This window comes from Rhinolophus sinicus, chromosome 13 (genome assembly GCF_057876585.1).
Source record: "Rhinolophus sinicus isolate RSI-liver-muscle chromosome 13, RSI-T2T, whole genome shotgun sequence".
In the NCBI taxonomy this organism is placed as follows: domain Eukaryota; kingdom Metazoa; phylum Chordata; class Mammalia; order Chiroptera; family Rhinolophidae; genus Rhinolophus; species Rhinolophus sinicus.
The window spans coordinates 44204552-44229638 of record NC_142513.1 but is presented as its reverse complement, the minus strand read 5'-3'; the positions used below and the strand labels follow the sequence as shown (position 1 = coordinate 44229638).

General features: G+C 50.7%; 1 pseudogene; it reads right to left on the bottom strand.

Annotated features, from left to right (window-relative positions):
* Nucleotides 1–673: 673 nt before the first annotated feature.
* Nucleotides 674–25087, bottom strand: part of LOC109438470 (pre-B-cell leukemia transcription factor 2 pseudogene) — a 92070-nt pseudogene continuing 67656 nt past the window's right edge.

Below are 25087 nucleotides of genomic sequence, written 5' to 3'. Positions count from 1 at the left end.
AGGAGAGTGGTCGAAACCAGACCAAGCAAGGGAGAGAAACAGAATAGTTGTATAAGTGTGTATGAGACAAAGAGAGAGAGAGAGAGAGAGAGAGGTCTGAAAAATAGGAATCTGGGTGTGTGTGTTTCTGTGTAAGAAAGGGGAAGAGAAAAAAGCCTGAAAGAAAGGATAAAAAGGGAGACAGACCCCACTTTCCCCTGAAAAGACCCCAATCTCACTGCCATGTGGTCAGCACCCACAGAACCGAGAGTCTGGTTGGGGAGGGTAAAACACCACTTTCCATTCTCTGTTTGTGCTTCTCCTGTGTCTGGGGTTTGTCTTCTGGATGCCTGCATCCTCTTCAAGAGTCACCTCATGAGCCCCCACCCCTGTGGCTCTGAGAGGCGAGACAGTTTGAAGTGTCAGAATGAACACTCTTTGGTCCCTCTGTTGAGGATATCATTAAGGACAAAATTATAGCCTCCTGCCTGCCACCTTTTGCCGTCATTTCCCGAGGGCTGTGCCTCTGGGCTCCCCGAGTTATCCCTATAGCCCCCAGCCCCATGGAGTTTCAGAGTGAATCCACTTGGGGAGCAGATTAGAAATCTCCATTGAGCTTGTGTATCCCCCGAAACATGTCTCCAGATCTTGAGAGATTGAAAAAGCCACCAGAGCATGCAGAGGAAAGGGGGTGTCAGGGAGCTGCTGTAACTGTGGCCCCCCCTGGGAGACTGACATGGTGGTCTGGACTGCGTACATAGATGTTTGCCTCCTTCCGGAACTTTCCAATGTTTTTCTTACAGCAAATCTGCTTGGTGACGCCACACTTCTTTGTAAGCTCCTCCTTAGCCTCCTCACTAGGATATGGGTTACTCAGGCGGGAGTAGAAACGCTCATTTAGGACCTCAGTGGCCTGTTTGCTGAAGTTGTAACATTTTCATATGGAATCCAGGAAGTGGGAACCCAGGATCATCTGGATGATGCTGAACTTTTAATGGATGATATTCACCACACCCTCCATCTCCTTGGGTGCGACAGGCCGTGTGTGGCTCTGCCCCCTCAGTAGGTTCATGACATGGGTCATGAACTCGTTACATGCCGCCTTATACTTCTTCAGCTCTGAGTGGTAGATATGGCATCTCTGGGCAACTTTGCTGTGATAATCCAAGTGTTTGATGGAGTTGTCAGGGGAACCACCACTCCCAGAAGCTGCAACTGGAAACCCTCCACCCCTCATTTCTTAGGCCCAGCCACACTGTCTGCCAGAAGGGTCTTATCTAAGCACATCAATTGTGGGTCCACAAGCTGCCTCCTGGAAGCTTTGAAAGCTAAGGCTGGTTTTCTCCTTGATTTTATGCAGGACGCTTAAAAAAGCATTTGGTGGCAGTTCAGGGCATGTGTTTGGACTGAGACCAGGGTGTTCCAAGATTTGTGACTGAGAAGCCACAAGTCCAAAGAACACACCAGGTGGCTGAATGCAGAACATAGGTTTATTGAGACTTACAGACAGGAGAGACTCTCTGGTGGTGGCAGGCCAGAGGGATACACTCTGCACACAAGCAGAGAAGAAGCAAGATTATATAGGCACAGCAAAACAAAGAGCGTTCCATGCAAGAAATCATGCGGCAGGCCCTACAGGCCTGCTTTCATGCACACAGTGTCCTGAGTAGCTGGAGACCTTGACTGCTGCCAGCTTATCTGCCTGTGAGCCAGGTCCCGATAGCATGGTTCTTGGCCTGGGCCTCATTCAGGTCCCGGTTGGTGATGGCCATTATCTGCTGAAGAATGTCCCTGATGTCTTGCTTCCCTTGGCCTCCAGGGACCCCTCACACCACTATTCCCACTGGGGTCTCTGCCTCTGGGAGGTTTGCCAGGACTCCAGGCTCACCACCCACAAATCCCGGGATCCCTTAGGCCCCTCCTGGAGGGGGTGGCCCCAATAGCTGCTCATCCATATTTGGGGGGGTTCCTGAGATCCCCTCCATGCTCCGCCCCTCCCCCCACCTGGTTACTAATCCCTCCAAACTCACTGAGGCTGCTCCTTTCACCCAATCACCACCCATCTTTCCCTTTCCCAACTCCCCTTAGGGGGGTTCACGCTGGCCATGAAGGGATATCTGGAGTATCAGTGAGACAGGTAGTACCAGGTAGACACAGGGAGGTCCCTGGTAGAATAAACATAAGACAGACATATTCTGAGACTTCAGGTTTTGAAATCACTCCTTCTCTCCAGGACAAAATGCAATAGTGCTTTGAGGTTAATTATAAAATTCCTTTTGGCCTGACAAACGGAGCAGATCTCACAGATAGGAGTGGGTTATTTTGCTAATTCCTTGGGGATGGGCAAACAGAACAAACTTGGGAGACTAATTTCATTAGAAGGTGACTGTCCTCTTCCCCAAAGAGACAAGGGAAGGCATAAAAGTAAGAACTTTTGCATCAGTCACTGGGCACCCCCATTCAGGATCCCCTCCCGCTCAGGAGCTGTGACCCTTTGCTTTCAATAAACTACCCTCTTAAAAACAAACAAACAAAAAAAACCAAACAACAACAACAAAAAACTCTTCACCTCTCCTTGGTCTGTGTGTGGGGACAGAGTCCCAGAGAGCAGTTTCCAGGCTCTCAGCCTCGCGTGGGGGGTGCTGACTCAGGTGGTGGTTGGCCATGAGCTGTAGCCGGTTGGCCAATCGGCTGCTGATGTAACTGCCATGACTGCGTTGGTTGGTTGGTGGGGTTGGCAGGTAGAAGAAAAGCAGATGGTGGGTTGTAGATCATGTGGATCCTACTTCATGTGTCTCGCCGGTTGCCAGCGAGACTACAGTGGTATGACTCCCCTATCCATGGCTCCGTGGTTGTTCCTTTTTGGCCTCACCATATCCTGCGTTCTTATGTGGGGAACAGGAGCTGAGGGCCCGCATGACACATGGCGCAGCGAGCAGGGTGTGGTGTCGGCCAAAACTCTCTGAAAGGTAATGGAGCAGCTTATACGTATGAAAGCTCAATTTCAGGAAGCCTGTGAGGAGCAGCACTGGGAACAGGAGGTGCAATCCTTTGGCAGAAATGTTACACCTCAGTGAATTGGTGGGTCTCTCAAGCCTCCGGAAGGCACTCCACCCTGTTGGCTGTGGCGGGTGTCACCTTCCTTTTGGTGGTCCGCTGATGCCATGGGCTCCTAGAGCTGTGGGCATCTGACGCCAAGCCCTCCACCGAATCAGACACCTGGCACAGTGAGCAGGATTCCGACCAAGTAGGAATGGAGTCTGACTCTGGGCAGGAGGACATGTGGCCCCCACACAGTGTGTGGTACCCAGATGCCACTGTTCTCAGGAGCTGGACCCCCAAGGAAGGGTGGGAGGACATGGATGGCCCTCCGGCCAACATGGAGAGGGCCCTGCAGGTTCTAGCTGAGCAGTTGCCGGAGAAGGCAAAGGGTACAGCTTGCCATGTGGGCTGGATGTTCCTCACTGCTTTGCGTCGTAACATGGAGGACGCGCTTAATGAAATAGCTCATGGGCAGGACCAGGAGCCCCGAGGGCAAGCGCTGGAAGCTCGGGACTGCTGGTTGGAGGAGGTTCTCACCGCGGTGCATCATAACTCGGAGGAAGCACTTGCTGGAATAGCCCAGGTGTGGGACCAGGTGTCCCGGTGGGAGGTGCTGGAAGTTCGGGTCCGCTTGTTAGAGGAAGAGCCCCTCAGTGGAGACTCTGAGGCAGAGGCGGACATTGCCAGTGGAGACAATGTAGCTCCCAACCCCCAAGCCCGGCCCATTATGAAGCAAAAGGTAAGGCATGAACAACATTTGGGCCCCCGGGGCATTGCTGCCGGTAACCCAGCTGTGACCGAGTTCACAACCTACACCCCTTACACTCCCACTGAGTTGCAGGAGCTGTGGAGGCAGTACAGACAGTGCCCTGGAGAGCCAGTCTCGGCTTGGCTACTACGTTTATGGGATGAGGGAGCAGACAGCATTCTCTGCTCCCCAAGTGAAATGGAAAAGCTAGCCTCCGTGACAGGGCATCTGTCCCTGAGACAAAGGTTACAGAATTGCCATAGGTTGGCCCAAGACCAGGGCAACCACACTCTAATGGAGTTGCTCACCGCTGCGGTACGCACAGTATGGGACAGGCTGGCGAGATGCCAGACACGGTGAGTAAATGACAATCATACACTGAACTTACTCAAATCATCTGTGAAATGGGTATGAGACTGTCCTGCGGAGCGGCCTGTGGGGTCTCAGCTCCTGCTCCCCACATAAGAACGCAGGATACGGCTAGGCCAAAAAGGAACACCCACGGAGCCATACGTCGGGGAGTCATACCACTATAGTCTCACTGGAGGTTGGATTCACACGACATGCAAATTGCCGTCCACTTCTCTCTGCCAACCAACTCGCTATCTGCAATCTGCGCCTGCTAGCTCAGCCACCATCTTCTTGTTAGCCCCCATTTTCTGTGAGTGTAGCCTCGGCGGTTATATTAGTGGCCAATGGCTCACTGGTTACAGCTGACAGCCAACTAGCCACAGCTGATGGCCATTCAATCACAGTTGATGGCCACTTACTACCTGAGCCAGCCCTTTTCCACATGAGGCCGAGAGCCTGGAAACTGCACTCCTGGCTCTGTCCCCACACTCCACCCCTAGAGGGTCTCAGTTCACAATCTACGTGACAAGTGTTTTCCGCAAGGGGCCCTGTGCGAGAAGCCTGGAGGTAAATGCAATATCCTGGACACAGCCAGGCTCTCTGGGCACAGCCAGGGTTACTCAGGACACCACCAGTCCTTCTGGGCACAGCCAGACTTCCCGAGCACAGCCAAGGCCTCACAGGGCACTGCCACTCTCTCTGGGCGCAGCAGACTTCCTGGACACAGCTAGGGCCTCTCAGGGCACTGCCACTCTCTCTGTGCACAGCCAGACTTCCTGGGCACTGCAGAGACATGCTATCTTCAACTCTAATATGTGGGGGCCAGATGACGAGTGTTTTACAACCAAGTGCTTTACAACCAAGGATCCCTGCAAGTGCTTTTGGATCCTGGGTTGCCATTCTTGCACCCTATGTGGGACGGCAGATCCATGACATTACAACTGCCATGGCCACACTAGGTGATGTTGAAAGCCGGAGGCAAAGGAAGTTAAGACAGGAGGTCTGAGAAGTTAAGACTTGGAAACCCAAGTCAAAGGTAAGGGGGCGAGGTCGTGGGCCTCAGAGAGTAACACGCACGCAGATGTGGTGTGATCTCTTGGCAGCAGGGGTCGATTAGGAAAAAATAGACCAACAACCCAAAGCACTCTTGCTGGAACTTTGGAACCAGTTGCGTCTGGAACAGCAAAATTCTGGCAAAGCCTAAAGGAGAAGTCTGGGAAAGCGTGACCCATGTCCCTCCAGGACTTCATGTGGCCGCTTGAGGCCGACTCCTTTCGGCTTGATTAGGGATGGGGCCAAGGTACCCAGTCAGAGGGGATGAGCAGGGACCAGAGGCCCCACGTGGGACTGTCCATACATTGGTCCCCTTCTAATGTACAGAGGGTTTTGGCCCTAGTTGACACTGGCACAGACTGCAGTCTCATTTATGGGAACCCAGAACTGTTCCCTGGACTAGCAATCTGCGCTGATGGCCACGGGGGAAAGACTGTGACAATAAAAGCTGTTTCCTTACCACTGGGTATAGGAAGGCTTCCCCACTGTACCTACACGGTGTATGTCTCCCCCATTCCGCAATGTATTCTAGGAGTGGATGTGCTACATGGCCTTAGTTTGGAGACGTCGGTAGGAGAGTTCCGTCTCCGGATCCGGGTGGTGAAAGCAGTGACATGTGGGCATGCTCACCACCCTCCTCAAGTGTTGCTGCAGCCCTGGTGTGTGGTTACGGTGTGACAGTACCGCCTGCCAGGAGGGCAGGAGGAGATTGGTCGTAGAATATTGGAATTGGAGAAGGCACATATTTTGAGGCCGATGCACAGTCCCTTTAATTCTCCAGTATAGCCTGTCAAGAAGCCAGATGGGAACTGGAGAATGACTGTGGACTATAGGCAGTTGAATAAGGTGACGCCACCTTTGCATGCTGTGGGTCCTTCAATTCATGATTTAATGGATCATCTGACTGTCCTCCTGGAAATGTACCACTATGTAGTGGACTTGGCAAATGCTTTCTTCACCATTGACATTGCACCTGAGTTTCAAGAGCAGTTTGCTTTTACTTGGGAGGTTGGCAATGGCCTTTTCAAGTCCATCTGCAAGGATACTTGCATAGCCCCACTACCTGCCACGGGCTCGTGGTCCAGGATTTGGCACGGTGGGATTGCCCATCCTCTGTGGCCTTGTTTCATTATGTTGATGATATTTTACTAACATCTGATTCTCTTTCAGATTTGGAGCAAGCAGCTCCCTCTCTTCTCTACCACCTGAAGTCATGTAGCTGGACAATGAATGAGGAAAAGGTCAAGGCCCTGGCTTATCTGTCAAGTTTTTGGGTGTTGTGTGGTTGGGTAAGACAAAGGTCATACCTGAAGCGACTATTGATAAGATACAAGCATTTCCCCGGCCTACCAACGTCTCCCAACTGAAGACCTGTTTGGGTCTGCTGGGGTTGGTATGTGTTTGTACCCCCCATTTAGCACAGACAGCAAGGCCCTTATATTCCATGGTAAAAAAGGGGGGCTCATGGGAGTGGACAGAGGCTATAGAGTAAGCCCTTTGTTACCACAAATGGGCAGTGCAACAGGCAAAGGCTCTACAAGTAGTACACCCTGGTCACCCGTTTGAACTTGATGTTCATGTAACCCAAGAGGGGTACGGTTGGGGCCTCTGGCAACAGCAGGAGCATCTCCGGTCACCAGTGGGATTTTGGTTCCAATTGTGGAAAGGAGCAGAAGTCTGCTACTCTCTAATAGAGAAACAGCTGGCTGCTGTGTATGCAGCCCCAGTGGCCCTAGAAGCCATCACAGGAACGGCATGGGTGTTGGTTCGAACAACCTAACCCGTCCAGGGGTGGGTCCTTACATGGACCCAAGGACCCAAAAACGGGGTGGCACAGACCACTACTCTCGCCAAGTGGGGTGCCTACTTGGAGCAATGTAGCACCCTTTGTTCAAGCCCTTTGAGCACAGAGCTACAGCAAGTTGTGGGGCCTGTGGAGCTTGTAGCCCAGGCTGAGCCAAGCGCTCTGCCTAGAGGGGAGGACTTGGAGCCCTCGCCCTACAGAGAAGGACAGCCCCCAGTACCTGAAGATGCCTGGTATACTGATGGTTCTAGCCGGGGAGCTGCAGCTGTTTGGGCGGCTATTGGTATGTAGCCCAAAATAGACACCATTTGGTTTGATACTGGGACGGGCCAGAGTAGCCAGTGGGCTGAATTACGGGCTGTATGGATGATAATCAGCCACGAGCCTGGGCTCCTAGTTATTTGTACTGACAGCTGGATGATGTTCCGGGGCCTAACGTTGTGGTTCCCTACGTGGAAACACCAAAACTGGTTGGTAGGACACCGTCCACTGTGGGGTCAAGCCATGTGGCAGGACCTCTGAGACCTAGGACAGAAAAAGAAGGTGACCCTAATGCACGTCACAGGTCACTCTCCTTTAGTGTCCCCAGGTTATGATGAAGCAGATGCCCTAGCATGGGTCCGATGGTTAGAATGGGCCCCACCACTGATGTGGCCCATTGGCTGCATAGGAAATTGCAGCACAGCATGCTGGAAGCTGAATCATGTGGCAGGTGAGCAGATGTTGGGGTCTGCCTTTGAAATGGCAGGAGATAGCAGATGCCTGCTATGACTGTGCTGTGTGTGCCCAGGGCAGCCCCCAACGGTGGAAGCTCTCCTGGGAAACACAGCAGATTGTGAGAGGGCAGGTGCCCCTTACTTGCTGACAAGTGGATTACATTGGATCTCTGCCTAAGGTCCACAATGTGATGTATGCATTCACAGCAGTGGACACTGCTATGGGGTTGATATTTGCTTGATCCATCGCTGTGGATCAGCGACATACAGTGCTGCTCTTACACGGCTGTGTGCCTGCCCTCTATGGGTGCCCGCAAGTCATTGAAAATGACAGGGGTTCTCATTTTATGGGGCAAGAAGTCCAGCGCTGGGCTGACAGGATGGACGTACAATTGTTGTTTCATACCCCTTACAATCCACAAGCAGCTGGCATGATTGAATGCTACAACGGCCTTTTGAAGCAAGGCCTCCGGGTGTCAAAACACCCTCCCACGATGCGTGACTGTGCCTGGTGTCTGTGGGACGTCTTGAGAATCCTGAATGGGAGACCACAGAAGGGAGGGCCTGCACAAGTAGAAGCTCTGCTACATCGAAAGGCTCGCAGCTCCCATTCAATTACAAGTTACCACAAGAGAGACTCTGTTAAAGCCAGGCTACAGCAGTAATGGGAACATTTTGCTGCCAGCACCCACATGCTTGAAACCAGGGGAACGACAGCAATGGACTTGGCCCTGGTAGGTCAAAAGCCCCCACTGTCAGTGGTTGCACCTGATAGCCCCATGGGGGGCTGGTTTGACCTATGATTTGCAAGTGACGCCAGAGGTTGTGGCCGAGTGGCCACTGCAAGTGACTGTAGTATACGGAAGTCCCAATGCCGGGACGATTTTTCGGGGAACCTATATGCTCTCGCTATGGCCTATTATGTGGTCCACTGTTCTGCTACATGTTGAAACTATGCAAGGGACCCCAAGCACTGCCATAAAGGTCTGGTACCACAAACCGGGAAGGTGCCAGTGGCAGCGACCCTCCTTTCCCAGGACAAAAAGCTAGCATGTATCCTGCCAGATGGAAGGGATTTGCCATTGTTGGTTCCTGTGACTACTATTTCTTTCCACCCATAGGTGCCTATGGGCTAACATGATAGTGGATGGGGCCCTCACTTTTAATGGTGTCGCAAATCAGTCATCTTATCAGATCGGCATGGAACTGCCCATTAGTCAGCCCCAGTTGCCAAGGAAAATTCGCTGCTCCAAGTGGCAATGGCTATATAAGTAGACATTGAGGGACACCCCTGGTACATTATTTGAACTGGACTTAAACTTTTTCTCATGAGCTGGGTTCCTTGCACAGGGCTCCTCATGAAGGATGCTGGTTGCGTGGAGAGTGAGGCGAGACCCTGGAGGCTTGGAGTGCAGGGACGGAGTCCCAGAAAGCAGTTTCCAGGTTCTCAACCTCACATGGAAAGGTGCTGGTTTGGGTAGTAGATGGCATCAGCTGTGATCAGATGGCCATCAGGTATAACCAGTTAGCCATTAGCCCTTAATATAACTGCTGGGGCTATGCTAGCAAGTGCGGATTGTGGCTAGCAAGTGGGGTTGGCAGGGAAGCAGATGGTGGATTGCAGATCATGTGGATCCTGCTTCTTGTAACTCCAACCCAATCCAGCTGCCAGCGGGACTATAGTGGTATGAACCCCCTATCCATGGCTCCATGGGTGTTCCTTTTTGGCCTTATCGTATTCTGTATTCACCCACTGAGAGAGGGACCAGAGATGAATTACAGAGATTAATAGCATTCATTCTGGAGTCCCTCAATTCTCTCTTAAACTTGGCCAATTACCTAACAGAACTTTTGAAAAATGTTGACACATGGGTAGCCATTTTCCTTGGCCAGATAGGAACCTCTGTGTGTGGCCCAGGGAGCTGGTCTACTTTAGGAGCTCCAGGGGTTTCTAATGAGCAAGTTGGTTTAGAACCTGAAATTAGTACACAGGTTCTTAAAGTGAGGTCCCAGGCCATCAACATTGTAAAGGTGAAATTTGGTAGATCAATAATGTAATTAAACTTAGCTAGTTTGCAGATTGAGGCATCCTGATATTCAGCTGTTTCCTCTTTGTTTCTCCTCCCACTGATTAACTGAAGAACTCAGTTTTTTTTTCTCCCCTTTTTCAAGGCTATCCCATACATTGTTAATTAACAAATATCCTAACCTGAAAAGAGCAGCTTCTTTAATCCTCAGGCTCCAGATGTTGGGACCCAAGATCACAACTCCCTAGCAGTTTTTCTACAGACAGTTATGGACAATGAGATTTACGATAATATTGAGGCAGACCTGAGGCCTCAGAAGATGCCAGGAGACAACTTCTCAACTATTAGCTCTGAGGCCTGCTTTCCTTTGTTCCTTTCCATTTACCTGCCTATAAAACCTCTCAATCATTTTGGCTCGGGGAAGGTGGTTTTTTTAGACGTGAGTCTGCCATCTTCCCTAGCTGCCAGTATCTAGAATGGATGCTTTTCTCCTCACCAACACTTGTCACTCTAAACGCTTGTCAGTTTTTGTTTTTGTTTTTTTATTTGACTCTTTAAGTAGCTGGCAGCAAGCGGCATCAAACCTGAATTCGGTAACAACCTCACCTGGAAAATTGTTGGAAATAAATTTCTCAGGCTTCCGTCCAGAACTGCTGAATCCGAAACTTGGGGTGGGGCCCAGCCATTTAGGTTATAATGTGCTCTCCGGTGCATGTCAATGCACACTCAAGTTTTTAACCACCTGTCGTGTGGGAGACCCTGCTCGCTGCGCCATTTGTCATGCAGGGCTGCCTGCCAGGTCTCTGGTCCCGCTCCCCACATAAGAACGCAGGATATGGTGAGGCCAAAAAGGAACACCCACGGAGCCATAGGTAGGGGAGTCCTACCACTATATTCTCTGTGGCGGCACTATACTCTCACTGGAGGCTGGATCCACACTGTCCACTAACCACCATCCACGCTTGCCAGCCCAGCCGTCATCTTCTTGCTAGCCCCCATTCTTTCTCCTCTTTTCTTTTTGCTAGCATAGCCACAGCAGTTATATTAGTGGCCAATGGCTCACTGGTAACAGCTGACGGCCAACTAGCCACAGCTGATGGCCATGCAATCACAGTTGATGGCCATTTACTACCTGAGCCAGCACCTTTCTATGTGAGGCCGAGAGCCTGGAAACTTCTTTCTGGGGATCTGCCCCCACACTCCACCCCTATAGGCTCTCGCCTCACAATCTACACGACAAGCGTCTTCTGCGAGGGGCCCTGTGAGAGGAGCCTGGAGGTGAATGCAATATCCTGAACACAGCCAGGCTCTCTGGGCACAGCCAGGGTTTCTCAGGGCACCACCAGTACTTCTGGGCACGGACAGACTTCCTGGACTTCTTAGGGTACCACCATTCTCCCCGGACACCACCAGGGTTTCTCAGGGCACCACCAGTGCTTCTGGGCACGGCCAGACTTCCTGGGCTTCTTAGGGTACCACCTGTCTTCCCGGACACAGCCAGGGTTTCTCAGGGCACTGCCACTCTCTCTGGGAACAGCCTGACTTCCTGGGCACAGCCAGGGCATCTCAGGGCTCAGCCAGACTTCTTGGACTCAGCCAGGGCTCTCAGGGCACTGCCACTCTCTCTGGGAACAGCCCGACTTCCTGGGCACAGCCAGGGCATCTCAGGGCTCAGCCAGACTTCCTGGACTCAGCCAGGGCTCTCAGGGCACTGCCACTCTCTCTGGGAACAGCCCGACTTCCTGGGCACAGCCAGGGCATCTCAGGGCTCAGCCAGACTTCCTGGACTCAGCCAGCGCTCTCAAGGCACTGCCACTCTCTCTGGGCCTCTCAGGGTACCCTGCTGGAACAACAGCGACTCACAATCAAGGTGCTTACATATTCTCGATGGCGGCCAGTCAAGACACAAAAGCAAATATCCCCCAGTTCCACTACATGGTGGTAAGTTCCCAAACAGTCAAGCAGTCCATTAAATTAGGGATAGAAGGCAATTCCCCATAATCCATAGTTATTCGCCAGGGCTGTCCTGGGGGTGAGGGACGACCTGGACCTCACCCTCATCTCCCACGGAGGACTCAGCAAGCCTTTCCTCTTGGGACAAGTCCTGCATCTGGGCTGCCTGACCAGGAACTTCCCGGCCCACAGGGCCGCAATGACCTTTGCTTTCTCCGGCCTGTGCTGGTTGGGGAACCGTCCACATCTTTCCACCTCTCCATGGGGCTCCATCTCTCCAGCAGCTGCATGGCTTTTCCTGTGCTGGTGTGGGAACCGTCCACGTCCTCCCACCCCTCCACGGGGGTCCAGCTCTCTGGCAGCTGCTCCTCCTGGTCTTCCTCAGACTGGGTGTTCATACGCACAAACTGCTCCACCGTCCTTTGGAGAGCTTTGGCTGGCACCATACCCTGCTCGCTGCGCCATTTGTCGTGTGGGAGACTGTGGGGACAGAGCCCCAGAAAGTAGTTTACAGGCTCTCGGCCTCACGTGGAGGAGTGCTGGCTCAGGTAGTAGATGGCCGTCAGCTGTGGCTGATTGGCCGTCAGCTGTAGCCAGTTAGCCAATTAGCCGCTAATATAACTGCTGCGGCTACGAAGGAGAGCCGAGGAGAGTGAAAGAGAGTCGTCGGTGGGTTGCAGACAAAAGGGACAGCAGGTCGCACGTCCAGTGAACCCAGCCTCCAGTGAGACCGTAGTGGTATGACTCCCCTACCTATGGCTCCGTGGGTGTTCCTTTTTGGCCTCACCATATCGTGCGTTATGTGGGGAGCGGGACCAGAGACCCTGCAGGCCTCCCCGCACGAAAAATGGCGCAGCGAGCAGGGTATGGCGCCGGCCAAAACTCTCCGAAGGCTGGTGGAGCAGTTTGTGCGTGTGAAAATGCAGTCTCAGGAGGCCCATGAGGAGCGACACCGGGAACGGGAGGCGCAGTCTGCCTGGGAGACTCGAGCCTCCAGCTGGCACACCACCTTCTTGGCCATAGAAGGCGTTGTCCTACTTTTGTTGATCTGCTGTGGTCTTAAGATCCGAGGGTGGTGGACAGCTTACAAGGAGGCCTCCACCCACTCAGACACCTGCCACGGTGAGCAAGATTCCGACCAGGTAGGAATGGCGTCTGACTCTGGGCAGGAGGACGTGTGGCCCCCACACAGTGTATGGCGTCCGGTGGCCACTGTTCTCAGGAGTTGGACCCCCAAGGAGGGGTGGGAGGACATGGATGGCTCTCCGGCCAGCATGGAGAGGGCCCTGCAGGCTCTGGCTGAGTGGTTGCTGGAGGAGGAGAAGGTTGCGGCCGGCCGCGTGGGCTGGATGTTCCTCAAGGCCTTGAGTCTCAACATAGAAAATGTGCTTAATGCAAGGGCCCAGGTGCCTGACCAGGTGTCCTGGTTGGATGCGCTGGAAGCCCGGGTCCGCCTGTTAGAACAGGGGCCCCAAGGTGGAGACTCTGAGGCAGAGGAAGCAAGTGGAGAAAATGTACCTCCCAACCCCCAAGCCCGGCCCATCATGAAGCACAAGGTAAAGCATGAGCAACCTTTGGGCCCCGGGGGCGTTGCTGCTGGCAACCCAGCTGTGACTGAGTTCACTACCTACACCCCATACACTCCCACTGAGTTGCAGGAGCTGGGGAGGCGGTACAGACAGTGCCCTGGAGAGCCAGTCTCAGCTTGGCTGTTACGTTTATGGGATGAGGGAGCAGACAGCATTCTCTGCTCCCCAGGCGACATGGAAAAGCTAGCCTTCGTGACAGTGCATCCGTCCCTGCGACAAAGGTTACAAAACTGCCATAGGTTGGCCAACAACCAAGGCAACCATTCTCTAATGGCGTGGCTCACGGCTGCGGTACGCACCGTATGGGAACAGGCTGGCGAGCTGCCAGACACTGTGAGTCAATGGCAGTCATATACGGAACTTACGCAAATAATCCGTGAAATGGGTATGAGACATGCTATTTTTAACCTCAACATGCAGGGCCCAGATGAGCTTTTTACTGCCAGCATGAGAGATCTGGTTTTGGATACTGCACCTGCGAGTGCTTTTGGATCCTTGGTTGCTATTCTTACACCGTATGTAGGGCGACGGATCCATGAAGTTACAACTGCCATGGCCACCCTAGGGGATGTTGAAAGCCGGAGGCGAAGGAAGTTAAGACAGGAGGTCTGCACAGTTGAGACCTGGAAGCCCAAACCAAAGGTAAAGGGGCGAGGTCGCGGGCCTCAGAGAGTAACACGCGCACAGATGTGGCGTGATTTTGGGGCAGCAGGGGTCGATAGGAAGAAAATAGACTGACAACCCAATGCACTCCTGCTGGAACTTTGGAAACAGTTGCGTCCGGAACAACAATTCCGGAGAAGCATAAAGGAGGAGTCTGGGAAAGCGCGACCCGTGTCCCTCTAGGACTTCATGCAGCCGCTTGAGGCCAACTCCTTTCAGCTTGATTAGGGGTGGGGCCAAGGTACCCGGTCAGAGGGGATGAGCAGGGACCGGAGGCCCAACGTGGAACTGTCCATACATTGGTCCCCTTCGAATGTACAGAGGGTTTTGGCTCTAGTTGACACTGGTGCTGACTGCAGTCTCGTTTATGGGAACCCAGAACTGTTCCCTGGACCAGCAATCTGCATTGATGGCTACGGGGGAAAAACTGTGACTGTGAAAGCCGTTTCCTTACCACAGGGTATAGGAAGGCTCCCTCCTCGTACCTACAAGGTTTATGTCTCCCCCGTTCCGGAATATATTCTAGGGGTGGACGTGCTACATGGCCTCAGCTTACAGACGTCGGTAGGAGAGTTCCGTCTCCGGATCCGGGTGATGAAAGCGGTGACATGCGGGCATGCTCACCACCCTCCTCAAGCGTTGCCACAGCCCTGGCGCGGGGTTACAGTGCGACAGTATCGCCTGCTAGGAGGACAGGAGGAGATCGGTCGTACAATATTGGAATTGGAGAAGGCACATATTGTGAGGCCAACGCACAGTCCCTTTAACTCCCCAGTATGGCCTGTCAAGAAGCCAGATGGGACCTGGCGAATGACTGTGGACTATAGGGAGTTAAATAAGGTGACGCCACCCTTGCACGCTGCAGTGCCTTCAATTCATGATTTAATGGATCGTCTGACTGTCCGCCTGGGGACATATCACTATGTAGTGGACTTGGCCAATGCTTTTTTCTCCATTGACATTGCACCCGAGTGTCAAGAGCAGTTTGCTTTTACGTGGGATGGGCGTCAGTGGACTTTTCAAGTCCTTCCGCAAGGATACTTGCACAGCCCCACTATCTGCCACGGGCTTGTGGCCCAGGATTTGGCACAGTGGGATCACCCATCCTCTGTGGCCTTGTTCCATTATGTTGATGACATTCTGTTAACCTCAGATTCTCTTTCTGATTTAGAGCAAGCAGCTCCCTCTCTTCTCCACCACCTGAAGTCATGCAGCTGGGCGGTGAATGAGGAAAAGGTCCAAGGCCCTGGCTTATCTGTCAAGTTTTTGGGTGTTGTGTGGTCGGGTAAGACAAAGGTTATACCTGAGGCAATCATTGACAAAATACAAGCCTTTCCCCGGCCGACCAAGGTCTCCCAACTGCAGACGTATTTGGGTCTGCTAGGATATTGGCAGGCGTTTGTACCCCATTTAGCACAAATGGCAAGGCCCTTGTACAATATGATAAAAAAGGGGGCCTCATGGGATTGGACTGAGGCTATAGAGCAAGCCTTCGTTGCCACGAAACGGGCAGTGCAGCAGGCACAGGCTCTGCAAGTAGTGGACCCCGTCTGCCCATTTGAACTTGATGTTCACGTAACCCAAGAGGGGTACGGATGGGGCCTCTGGCAACGGCAGGAGCGTCTCCGGTTGCCAGTGGGATTTTGGTCCCAATTATGGAAAGGAGCGGAGGTCCGCTACTCTCTAATAGAGAAACAGCTGGCTGCTGTGTATGTAGCCCTAGTGGCCACAGAAGCCATCACAGGAACGGCACGCGTGTTGGTTAGAACAACGTATCCTGTCCAGGGGTGGGTCCGTACGTGGACCCAGGGACCCAAAACGGGGGTGGCACAGACCACCACCCTCGCCAAGTGGGGTGCCTACTTGGAGCAACGTAGCACCCTTAGTTCAAGCCCTTTGAGCACAGAGCTACAACAGGTCCTGGGGCCTGTGGAGCTTGTAGCCCAGGCTGAGCCAAGTGCTCTGCCTAGAGGGGAGGACTTGGAGCCCTTGCCCTACAAAGAAGGACAGTCCCCAGTACCTGAGGATGTCTGGTTTACCGATGGTTCTAGCCGAGGGGCTGCAGCTGTTTGGACGGCTATTGGTGTGCAGCCCAAAACAGACACCATTTGGTTTGATACTGGGACGGGTCAGAGTAGCCAGTGGGCTGAATTACGGGCTGTGTGGATGGTAATCAGCCATGAGCCTGGGCCCCTAGTTATTTGCACTGACAGCTGGGCGGTGTTCCGGGGCCTAACGCTGTGGCTGCCTACATGGAAACACCAAAACAGGTTGGTGGGACACCGTCCACTGTGGGGTCAAGCCATGTGGCAGGACCTCTGGGACCTAGGGCAGAAAAAGGAGGTGACCTTAATGCATGTCACAGGTCACTCCCCCTTAATGTCCCCAGGTAATGATGAAGCAGACGCCCTAGCACGGGTACGATGGTTAGAGCGGGCTCCTGCCACTGATGTGGCCCACTGGCTGCATAGGAAATTGCAGCACGCTGGAAGCTGAACCATGTGGCAGGTGAGCAGACGCTGGGGCCTGCCTTTGAAATGGCAGGAGATAGCAGATGCCTGCTATGACTGTGCCGTCTGTGCCCAGGACAGCCCCCAAAGGCGGAGGCTCCCCTGGGAGACACAGCAGATTACGCGAGGGAGGGTGCCCCTCACTCGCTGGCAAGTGGATTACATTGGACCCCTGCCTAAGGCCCGCAATGCGATATATGCATTTACAGCAGTGGACACTGCTATGGGGTTGATGTTTGCTTGGCCCTGTCCGGCTGCAGATCAGCGGCATACAGTGGTTGCCCTTACACGGCTGTGCACCCTCTATGGGCGCCCCCAAGTCATTGAAAGTGACAGGGGTACCCATTTTACGGGGCAAGAAGTGCAGCGCTGGGCTGCCAGGATGGACGTGCAATGGTTGTTTCACACCCCGTACAATCCACAAGCAGCTGGCATGATTGAACGTTATAATGGTCTTTTGAAGCAAGGTCTCCGGGTGTCAAAACACCCTCCTACGATGCGTGACTGGGCCTCGTGTCTATGGGACGTCCTGAGAGTCCTGAATGAGAGACCAAGGAAGGGAGGGCCTGCACCAGTAGAAGCTCTGCTACATCGAACGACTGCTCCCATTCAATTACAAGTTACCACCAGTGAGACTCTGTTAAAGCCAGGCTACGGCAGAAATGGGAACATTTTGCTGCCAGCACCCACATGCTTGAAAGCAGGGGAACGGCAGCAATGGACTTGGCCCTGGCAGGTCAAAAGCCCCCACTGTCGGTGGTTGGGTCTGATAGCCCCATGGGGGGCCGGTTTGACTCATGATTTGCAAGTGACGCCAGGGGTGGTGGCTGAGTGGCCACCACAAGTGACTGTAGTATACAGAGTTCCCGATACCGGGATGATTTTGCGAGGAAACTATGTGCTCTCACTATGGCCTATTATGGGGTCCCCTGTTCTGTTACATGTTAAAACTATGCAAGGGACCCCAAGCACTGCCATAAAGGTCTGGTACCACAAACTGGGAAAGGTGCCAGTGGCAGCAACCCTCTTTTCCCAGGACAAGAAGCTGGCATGTATCCTCCCAGATGGAAGGGATTTGCCATTGTTGGTTCCTAAGACTACCGTTTCTTTTCGTCCGTAGGTGTCAGTAGGCTAATATGGCACAGGGACCCTCGCGGAAGACGCTTGTCACCTAGATTGTGAGGCGAGAACCTGTAGGGGTGGAGTGTGGGGACAGAGCCCCAGAGAGTAGTTTACAGGCTCTCGGCCTCACGTGGAGGGGTGCTGGCTCGGGTGGTAGATGGCCGTCGGCTGTGGCTGGTTGGCCGTCGGCTGTGGCCAGTTGGCCAATTGGCCGCTGATATAACTGCTGCAGCTATGGAGGAGAGTGGAGGAGAGTGAAAGAGAGTCGTCGGTGGGTTGCAGACAAAAGGGACAGCAGGTCGCACGTCCAGTGAACCCAGCCTCCAGTGAGACCGTAGTGGTATGACTCCCCTACCTATGGCTCCGTGGGTGTTCCTTTTTGGCCTCACCATATCGTGCGTTATGTGGGGAGCGGGACCAGAGACCCTACAGGCCTCCCCGCACGACAGAGACCCTGCTCGCTGCGCCATTTGTCGTGCAGGGCTGCCTGCTGGGTCTCTGCTCCCGCTGGATCCACACTCTACGCAACAAGCGTCTTCCGCGAGGGGACGCTTATGTGCTCCCCACATAAGAATGCAGGACATGATGAGGCCAAAAAGGAACACCCACGGAGCCATAGGTAGGGGAGTCAAACCACTATATTCTCTCTGGCGGCACTATACTCTCACTGGAGGCTGGATCCACACTGTCCGCAAACCACCATCCACGCTTGCCAGCCCAGCCGCCATCTTCTTGTTAGCCCCCATTCTTTCTCCTCTTTTCTTTTTGCTAGCGTAGCCACAGCAGTTATATTAGTGGCCAATGGCTCACTGGTTACAGCTGACAGCCAACTAGCCACAGCTGATGGCCATGCAATCGCAGTTGATGGCCATTTACTACCTGAGCCAGCACCTGTCTATGTGAGGCCGAGAGCCTGGAAACTTCTTTCTGGGGCTCTGCCCCCATACCACCACTCTAGAATATGCATTTTACAGATGAGACAATTGAAGGCCAGAGGTTGAAGGACTCTGATCACATCACACAACCAGCCAGTCACAGAATTAGACTCAGAATCCAGACCCGTTGCCCCATCCATTTTCTCTACTACCGTACTCTGCTTCCCTTCCATATAACTCAGTTCAGGTGACACACATCTCAGGGCAGCAAGGCTGCATTGTACTGATGAGCATTTCCCTACCACCTCTCCATGCAAACACTCATTCCCTTGCCCAGGCAGAGCTGGCCAGCAGGCAATGCAAAACAAACAGGCAAATAAGCCAAATGAATAAAAAGAGGCTTGGGGACCAGTGGATTGTTCACTTGTTGATGGCAAGTCTGGTTGCCAGACCCTAGGTATCATTCTCAGCTGGAAGAACAATACACAGAGCCAGAGCATCATGCTGCCAAATCTGGTGATGGCTTTAATGTGGAGGACAGCTGGACCATGCATTTTTAATACTTTGTAAATCCAAGCTTCTCCTGGAGGGAGCAAAGGAAGTTATTTAGAATAACAAAAGTTGTTTAAGGATGACATAGTGATATCTCTCATAAAAAGAAAAAGAGAATTTTGCCCATAGAAAGCTAGTTGGCTGTTTTATCCAGAAGCATTATCAGCTATAAAAGGCAATCGTAGAGCATGTGTATCAGACTGCTTTGCCTCTCTAAGCAGAAGGAGCAGAAAGAACAGCAGCTGAGGTTCCAACTATGCTGAGAAGACCTTCCATTTGGGATGCAGAGTCATGGGGCAAAGGCTTAGAGGAGGCCTGGGGGTGGGAGTTGGGGGTGGGCAGGGCTGGGCCAAGTCCCTGTGCTCTGTGGCAGGGCCTCTCAAACTGGGATGTACACACCAATAGCCTGGGGAATCTTGTAACAATGCAGATTCGGATTCCTGAGGTCTAGGGTCTGGCACAGGATTCTGAATTTCTGACAAGCTGATGGATGTAGTTCATGTTTTGGTTCATGCACATTTTGGGTAATAAGTTTCTAGAGGATACACTAAATATGTAAGAACTCCATTGTCCCCTGTGGGGATCAAACATATATCTAGCAGTGTGGATGTCAAGTGGCCCCAGATCTGGATCTCTAGGAGAGGAAGAAGGATAGGAGTGGGGTAGAAAAATTATAGGAAAATGGCCACAGTAGAGGGAATTAAGGCAGAGACCATAACAAAGCCAGAGGAAATAACTTTAATAGCTGGCTAATAGATTCAAGCTGCAGGATCAGCCAGAGTAATTGCCTCAGGTGTAGAGGGAGAGGGTCATTCAGCTTATAAAAAAGACATTCAAGCTGAAAAACCCACCTGAATTATCAGCCCAGGTACAGGGAAGGGAGCCAATCAGCTCACTGAGCCCGCCAAAATTGACTGCCCAAGTATAGAAAACCAATCAGCTTTAACTCAGAGCTATTGTTCCCAGCACAGCCCAGCCAAAGGGCATTTCATTGTAATCCCCCCTCTCTGCGGATCTGTGGAGAGCTTTCCTCTTGAGCTTTTTGTCTTACGCTTTTGCAATAAAACTGCTTCAGCTTAAACCTGGCCTCTCTGGATCCACGGTTCCATTCCTCAGTAACGGTGGGATCATGTTCCTGGGAAAATCCTAAACAGGAGGAGTAGGCTGCAGACGGAGCATCAGGCAGGTTCCTCCTTTTTTTGTCAGATGGCGTCAAATCAAAACAAATCCAGATTTAGGTGAGGAGGGATTTCATTGGAAAAGACTACTGCAATAAGGAGTGGGAGTGGGGGGCATTGCAATAGGGAGGTGGTCAGATTGTGAGGTCTGCATGTGTCTCAAAGGGCCGGCAGAGGAATTTTTTCTGAAAGGAAGGAGTGAGCAAGGCCAGAAGAACCTGTATGGGGCAGTGAGTGGGATGAGCAGGTGGCAGGAGAGGACAGTGAGCAGGAAGTGTCTTCTTTCAGCCAACTCTCAGGAGGGCCTGAAGGAGGGGTGTTAGGGATGGGTTGTCCACATTCTGATGTGGGCTCAGGCTGAGGTGGACCCCAAGTTCAGGGGCCTGGTTTTGTGAAGGGGAAAACTTAACTAAAGTTTGGATAATTCACGTTAGCATGTCTTTTGTCTAGATTGGTTGGTGGTGACAAGCAATTCAACTAACCATTTATAAGGCAAAGAATGGGAATTTGGAGAGTCTGTGTGTGGACTTGTTATAGGTAAACAAGGAGGGCATCTTGTGTGTTTTATCTAAGTTAAGTAGGGTTGAGTGGTTTTTTGCAGTGAGCATTTCCAGAAACAAATGGTGGGGCATTTCTTAACGGTGAAGCCCTGGGTTTAGGTAAGCTTAGCATTGTCAGTGCCCATGGATGGGCATCTTTATTATGTGTCCTTCCAGTCAGTGTAATCTTTAAAGAGTTAAAAATGAGGTTCCTACAAATGTAGAATGAACACAAGTCCAATATTGTATTTAGCTCATTAGTAAGGGAATCAGTAAGATGATGGAGATGCTTCAAAAAGAAGTAGAGAACCAGGTTCCAGACCACCAGAAAAAGCATCCTGGGTTACGTTTGCTGGCTTAGGGCTACCCCTGCTTGGTTAATGGCCTATGGGGCAATAAAACTGTATTATTTGGGATTATTTTTCTATAGGACAGAAATTATATGTATCTGTACTAGATGTGATCTCTAACTGATCATGTAATTTAGATTGTTTAGCATAGATTTGTTTCCCTAGGTAACTAAAGAATCCTTGGGTGGTCTTGTTAAATATCATACCAGTATTATAATTAAAAGCCATGCCACCCACTTTTTTTTTTTTTTTTGCCTTATTTCCATATTTTAAGTATTTTCCTTAACATCTCCAAGAATTTATAGAGGGCCTGCTTCTGAGTTGTCCTGTTCAAAGCATATCCACACTGTAGCCTTGTTCCAGGAAAGCATTACAATCAATGAGAACAGGCCCTGTTTTTCATACCCATTGATAGCAGAGTGGTGATCATGCTATTTTGCTGTATGGTGCCACTGAATTTTCCACAAGGACTATTTTGGGAAACTTTAAAGTATTAAGAGGGAAAAGAGCCTGTTTCTATTAACATTACCCCATAGAGCAAAAACAGTTTAGTAATCTTCAAAACAAAAATATTTTTTCTGGGGGCTGAACAATATAAGTTAACAGTAATGTGTTACAGCTCTGATGAGAAGTGCTGCCAAATGGCACTGTTAGTAATTCTCCTGCCAACCAGAAGCCCTTGTTTGCACACCCAGATGAGCCCACATTTCCTGAAACCATCAAAACCTACTTTAATTAGTCTGTTAATAGAAACTTGTTTTGAGCCTAGTTACTCTTGGCCTCTAATTTTTGCCTTCAGTCTGTTAACTCAGTCGAACATCACATAGCAGAAGGAATCCAGGGGTTTGGTTAACAAAAATAAGCTGATTTACCAGGTTTTCACAATCATATTGAAAAACAGGAATCAGTTCATAGTCTTTCCAGTTTAAAGTGGGAACAATATAATGTTTGTCCTTGGCAAATCCTTAGGTTTTCTAAACAATTTAATTGACCATGTTATTTATAGAGAAGTTTGTTTTGTTCTGTTTTGTTTTTTTGGTTTAATTGATGAGAGACAATGATGCTCCCCTGAGTAACTGAACTCAGTTCTATTAGGTATGGAGAGATGTACATGTAAGATATTTTCACCAAAGGAAGACAAATGAAACAAAGAAGAGAGAACATGGACTTTGCATCATCATAAAGATGACAGACAAGTGAGAAGGGGTGAGAGGGAAGAAGAGAGTGGTTTAGAACTTTATCTCTAGCTTGTTCATCCTCATCAGTCACACTATTTTTCCTTTATGGCACCTCTCTCTCTCTCTCTCTCTCTCTCTCTCTCTCTCTCTCTCTGTCTCTCTCTCTCTCTCTCTCTCTCTCTCTCTCTCTGTATATATCTATATCTATATCTATATATATATAGATATATAGATATAGATCTATATAGATATAGATCTATATATAGATATATAGCTATATGTAGTCATCTGTCTGTCCTCACCTACTCTGCCCTAACTGGAATGTAAGTTCTGTGAGGACAGACATTTTTATTATTTTATTAGTGCTGTTGAGACTATGCCTGATACATAGCAGGCTTTCTATGAATATTTGTCATATACTCAGGAAAAGAAGGAATGAGTGAAGTCCAGTTCTCTGGAGTAGGAAAGTAGAGCTGGAAGTAACCATATAGAGCTCTGGGGATGGGCAGAAATCTTGAGGAGCTCATGGGAACTGGGGCTTGAGCTGATACTTGGGCTATACATTGAGTTGTTTTTATTGAAAAGGAAAAATTTTATTCATAAACCTGAGATGACCCTGGGCATTCTGAAACCAGTGCCCCTTTCCCCACCACTCCTCGCCCCTCTGTCTCCTCTACTGGACAGCTGGGAGTGCACTGCGTTCCACACTGTTTCCTGCCATTCAACTTTCACACCTTCTCCTTCTGTCTGGAATAATCTTTCCCTCCTCATCTGCTTTAGAAGATCTCTTGTTCAGCCTTCAAAACCTAGCTGTGAATGGCCCTTTTGACCCTTCCTAAGTGGCTACCACACTCCACTTTTTGCCACACCTTCATTCTGCATCTTTGGCTATTAGGTAATACTACTCTGATAACAATTCTACTGCAACTGATGGTGAAAAACCCAGCTGCCACTTAACAAGCACCTGCTGTGTGTTGGGTACTGTGCTATGTCCTTGACATATATCCCCTGTGGTTCTCAGAATCCCCTCCCAACATGAGGTAGCCAACCTAGAGACATTCGAAAGATGGAGAAACAGGTTCAGGGAGATGGAAAACTTATGAATAGAGGCAACACGGCTTGCAGGCAGGATCTGAAGATGTGTCTGACCACAAAGAATATACTTAAAATGTGATAACACTAAGTTACATTACCACTAGTCTCCTCACCTGTTGGGATAGCTGCCATTAAGACTAACTCTAATAGATGTCATCAAATTGGTGGCATGAGGTGAGCCTCTGTAAACCCCCCCTGGAATTTACAACTAATCGAACAACAATAACTCCAAACAGGACTCCCTGCACAGCAGACAGGCAAGACAAAGAGGCCCACTATTGAATTCACCTAAAGATGGGTGAATTGTGCGAGTGGGGGAGGAGGGAGGGAGAAGTGTGGAGATGGAGCCAAGTGGGCACAGGACACAGACCTAGCTCAGTGCTCCGAGCTCGCTGCATCCTGGAACTACCGCAGCTGCAGGATAGGGAAGAACTCGGACTGCTAGGGCTCTGCTTATGGCCCACAGGGCTGAAGGGACAGCATATAACATGGATGAACACAACATGCACGGCAGAGACCTCTGAGAAAAGACTGAGGGAAGAAGGCTGAAAACGGTGGTTTAAGCCTCACTGCTGAGCAGAGAACGGAAGCCTTAGGCACTGAGACTAGCCGCCCCCTACCTACCCTCCCAGAGCTCGCCCTGCCCCCACCTGCCCAGCGCTAGAAGCGGAACAGTAGTAGTGTCAGATCAAAATAACAGAATATTTGCTGTTCTGAGAACTGTGGACAGCAGACACAGATTGACAGCACTACTAGTTCCGGCTAAAGGGAGGGAGTTGTGGAAGCAGGACCGGCTGTGGTCGTCGTCACCGCCATTGCTCTGGGCCACCTCTCACAACTCACCCCGCCCCCGGCCCCACCTATCTGGGCGGACTCCTGCAGGAGTAAACAAAACTGCTGAAATATACGGGCTCTGAATCTGGTGCAGGAAGAGCTTTGGAACTTCAAAAGCTCTCCGCATACCCACACAGACACTGTGCCCTGTGACCCAGACGAACTATTAACAGAGGAGAAGCCCATCTCCCAGGAAATCCCCCAATTGTGTGAGAAGCTGTAACAGTGCAGAGAAAACATAGCACTACTGTGTGAGAGAGAAAAAAAAGCTGCATTCAGAGAGAAAATAAAACATTCTACCAATAAGTACTGGAAAACAAAAGAAAGACCTCTTCCTATCAACCTGTTGCAGAAGCCACTCCTGTAGATGTCTAGGAAGGGAAATAATAATCAGTAATTGCCATGATTAACCAAGGCAACAAGACAGCTGAGAAAGAAAGTGAAAAGTCTCCAGAAAAGGAACTTAAACACATGGAAATATGTGTCTTAAATGACACAGAATTCAAGATTGCAGTTCTGAAAAAACTCAACGAGATGCAAAAAAACACAGAAAGGCAGTTTAATGAACACAGAAACACAAAGAAAAACATGAGCATTTTACGAAAGAGATTGAAATTTTAAAAAAGAACCAAATGGAATTTCTGGAGATTAAGAACACAATAGAAGAAGTGAAGAATGAAATAACCAGCTTAGGTAGTAGAGTTGACCAGATGGAGGAAAGAATCAGTGACATCGAAGATAGAAACCTGGAAATTACACAGATGGAAGAAGAAAGAGACTTGAGACTTAAAAGAAATGAAACAACTCTACAAGAACTTTCTGACTCCACCAGAAAGAGCAATATAAGAATAATGGGCATACCAGATGGAGAAGAAAGAGAGAAGGGGACAGAGATATATTCAAACAAATTATTGATGAGAACTTCCCAA